The following is a 4,533-nucleotide window of genomic DNA, read 5'->3' as shown; positions in this document are numbered from 1 at the left end:
TATTTCTCAAGCAAGAAATAAAACGTATATCTTCAATTACATCTTCTTTATTCTTCATCCCGATATGCTTGGCAGCTTATGGCGTACTTACTTTGTTCAATTAAGTTTTGGTAAGACGACGTAATTTTTGCGTACATATCCCCAGTTCGATCAACGATTTTAATGGACTTCACCATCTTCGGTTCTCACAATAAAAAAACAATGAATACGTACAGAAAAAAATAACGAAATGGCCGTATACATGACAAATCGTCACAACTCAATAGTTTTTAGTTACAGAAAAGTGTGTGGTTATGTACGAAACTCTAATAAACATTAATAAGATGATGAGGAACAAATCGTCACCACTCAAAAGTTACAGAAATGTGTGCGGTGGACGCATATAATGTTCCAGAATTTAAACCACTAGAACGTAGGTAATAGATTGGTCGAATGTTTAATCACAGAAAATAATATTACGAAATTGTAAACAGCCACAATATAAAATACCCAGAAAATATTTGAAGAGAAAATAAAACATAGTTGTTATTTTGGGTTTCTACTTCTGCTACGATAATCCACTACCACGATAATATAATGCTCCGAACCAAGGTGTATTGTATCAATACACCTTGCTCCGAACATATTGTTCCGGATGTCGAATGCTACGAATACAAGATCTCCGATTATACCACGATTAAAGATAGTATCTATTGCCGTGGATTATACACAACTACGAATGTAGATCAAACAACCATAGACATATAATAGTATATGTCTATGCAAACTATTCCGATATTATAATATTGTCATTGATAAACTGTAAAATCAATTACTGTGATGTTACTATAAATGATAATATTAAAATATAAAACTAAAAATCTTGGGGTTTGACCATGGCCTGTTGTTTGGTGTTTTTAATTTTGTTTGAGATTAAGTAAACGAAGTACCTAATTAATATGAATTTGGATGTGCTAATTCCTAAATATAATATACAGAATTCAGATGTTACGAGTTACCATCATAAATTTACTTTGGTGAGTAAAAAATAAAAAATGTTTAACCGTGAACAATTTCTAGTATGTGTCCAGTAATAATTTTGGTTAGATAAATTGTTTTAAGAAAATATCTAAGTTGCATATTCCATATTATAGTTGAAATTTCAATACTAAATTAGGCACTGATAGCATATTATGCAAATATTTCACTGATGATGGTTTGTTACAAAATTTATCATATGCTTATACCTATTATAATAATAATTATAAATTGTATTACACTGGAATCATTGATTATATATTTTTATAATGTATTGACTTGTTAAATTTGTATTAAATCTTTCATTCATTCTTGTAATTTGATTTTTATAATCTTTTATGATTTTATACTCATTGAATGATTTTATTGCAAGAAACTAAATATCTATCAATAATTTATATTGGTACATATTATAAGAGTATACTGCAAAGTACTAAAGTGTTAAATTTACTTAATATAATGTTTACATCACGCTTACTAAATGTATGCCGTTCCTTCATTATGTTGCTATTGAGATGGGAAAAGGTAAAAAATATTTTTGTATGTTAAAGATTATTATTTCGATGACACAAAAAATAATGTAAAAGTTATCTGAACTCTACATATTTTACACTTAATTACTTAATTCTTGGATTAAATTCTTAACTTACATGTATGTATTTAAATTGTTAACATTTAAAAAAATGTTTACAATTTTGAGACAATTACTGTTATTCTAGTTTAATCTGAATTTTTCTGTATTGTTTTTTTTCCAGGTCAATCACTAGCAAAAGAAAAAAAATCAAATTAATGATACCAATCATACCTATTTTATAAAACCTATTTGTATGAATTAATGCATTCAATTATTACAAGCATAATATTATATACTGGTAAGAAAAATAACATTTTAATGTGATAAAAATATCTATTGTAAAAATCCTTATTTATTTTAAGAGTCGCTTGATGAAATTATAACAACTACCCATCATGTATCACTTGAACTAATTCCATTACTTTTGCAAACAAAATCTGAAATAATGGTAAAGATCAACTCAAATGTTAAAAAAATAAGTGAGTAGCTACTTAAGTATAATAATAATAAAACATAACATGCTAGATGTAGCATAACAAATAATCATTGCATAGATATATTTGCCAGTTCTAAATTTTGTTTTATTTATAAACTGTAGGTTAGGTTATGGCTCAACTAACAAAGAACCCATGTCATTTTGTTTAGAGATCTTAGAGATGCCTATGTGAGCTATAGATTTGTTTCAAAAAACTAAGAAGGTAAATACAAAAATTTATTTTGCTTATTTTGGGATATTTCAATGATTAAGCATTTAAACATGCTATTTTGCTTTTTTTGTGAATAATTCAGTACTGTAGCCTTCAAATTATTTGATTACCACGCCGCAAATATGCAATAAATAATTCTGGTATTATATTATAATTATTTTTTATACTTTATATTTTTAGTGCATATTTAATCGCTTACATGAATTTTTTAAGAGTATGTTATTTTATTAAAGCTATAAGTTATGAACACGATATACTATAGTATATCTTAATTTGTGGATATGAGCCTTGGTCATATGATATTCATTAAGAGGAGACCACTCATTCGCTCACATTAATTGTTGGTCCTGTCATACACACCCAACATAGCAATTCAATTTTCCTAACTCTTACTACAGTTCGTTTACTGATATAGTTAATATTAGACCAACATTTGTTTTCAATCGAACTTTGTGAAAGAGAAATAAACTGCACAATGATGTCTTTATATTTTTTTTAAAAAAGGAGTTCAAAGTAGTTATTTTAATGTGTCTCCATACACCTGGGGTCAGCAACCTGCGGCTCTCCAGTTCCACACCCAAAAATTAATATTGTACGTTCAAAAACAATATTTTATAATATAAAAAATTTTATATTATTTTTGTTGCTTTTGGAAATATGAAATAATACCGCGATTAAATATATAGTAGTGAATAATACACTTGATAGTAGCACGGGCTATCGTAATAAAATATTTATTATAGTACATGCATGCCGTTAAAACCGATAACTAATACAATAACGCTACAACTAATTAGTCATACGAGTATACGACGAGTTAACAATGCGAACAAAGTCCAAACAAATACGACTTATTTTGTTCGACGAATTGACATAAATGCCGAAAACTCGTCGTTAGTCAGTCGTCAGTCAGAAGACGATTTGGAAGCAAATTATTTTTTTAAAGTTGTGTACTGTGTACACATGTAATATAATAAAATCAGTAAAATACAGCTATTCAAATTTAAAAATTTACAAACATTTTTAGTGGCTCTTTAAAATCAGAAAAAATTTGTACATTGTAACTTTTGGCTCTTCCATCAAAAAAGGTTGCCGACCCCTGCCATAGACCATAAACACTCAATTGTTTGTGTTTGAGCGCCTCGCTCCTGTATGTGGATTTATGAAGTTTTTGGTTTGGTTATTACTTATTAGCTTGGTGAAGAAAATTGTACATACGTTACCCCAACCTGAATTTTGAAAATTTTTACCACGCCAAAAATTAGTGCTCAATTCTTGTGAATTCCTGACCAGCTTTTTATGAGTCTTACTCTACCCGTTTCCCCCACAAATTCAAAAACATGTATTATAAAGCAGGAATTATATAAAGTCAACTATGTGTACCAAAATTCATAAAACTATTTCTTTAAATAATGCTAGAATATATTCTAGTGTCTAGTCTTCATGAGTAATGGGTATAACCATCCTTGGTGTTATTATCGCTTATAATAAAAACAACAAAATATAACCAACATATTATTATAGTATATGTACGGTAGAACAGTTAAGGTATTATATCAATTGATTACAACTTGCATACAATTTCCATCTTACATTCACACCTCACAACTTCTGACTTCATCTTATCCCGGTCATCCCTACCAACATCGATTATATAATCAAATATTTCAATATCATACTTATTGTCTAGACCAAAGGTATTCAAACTGTGCGTCGCGGCTCCCAGGGGCGTCGCGAGAGTTATCGAAGGGAGCCACGTCATATAATTGAAAACCAATAAATATTTTTAAATATTTTTACGAAAAACGTTTTTTATTATCATTGAGGCACACCGGTTGGGAAACGTTGGATTGTTTACAGTCTACACTCTACTATAATCATTTGCTAAGTATAGCTTTAACTGATCGCGTAAGTCGCAATAGAGACAGCGATACCATCAACTGCCATTGTTAAATCATCAATGCGTATGTCGTGTTTGGCAGTATTAGTTGCGAGTTAAATTATCAGTCATTTTTAATTTGGGAGCCGTCAACATTTTGTGAAGACTCAAAGGAGCCTTGGGATGAAAAAGTTTGAATACCTCTGGTCTAGACATCCAGTACTATCGTTTACTGCACAATATGAATTCAACTACAATAAATAAGTAAGAAAATAGACCTACCTATAAACTTATTTTAATTCACTAATATCTTACTAACAATCAAAATATACCTCTTCTTTAACAATGTTGTGATC

At 29.2% G+C, this 4,533-nt stretch overlaps 1 long non-coding RNA gene across 1 annotated transcript in view; it reads left to right on the top strand.

Annotated features, from left to right (window-relative positions):
• The first annotated feature begins 1,838 nt into the window (after positions 1-1,838).
• Positions 1,839-4,533, top strand: part of LOC115035123 — a 4,120-nt gene continuing 1,425 nt past the window's right edge. Inside the window, exons 1-3 of the long non-coding RNA XR_003840271.1 lie at positions 1,839-1,889; positions 1,954-2,070; positions 2,190-2,289. This is a non-coding gene — a long non-coding RNA (uncharacterized LOC115035123). The remainder of the gene's footprint in view (positions 1,890-1,953; positions 2,071-2,189; positions 2,290-4,533) is intronic.

The sequence above is a fragment of the Acyrthosiphon pisum genome, chromosome X (assembly GCF_005508785.2).
Source record: "Acyrthosiphon pisum isolate AL4f chromosome X, pea_aphid_22Mar2018_4r6ur, whole genome shotgun sequence".
Taxonomy (NCBI): domain Eukaryota; kingdom Metazoa; phylum Arthropoda; class Insecta; order Hemiptera; family Aphididae; genus Acyrthosiphon; species Acyrthosiphon pisum.
This window is presented reverse-complemented; position numbering and strand designations above follow the sequence as displayed.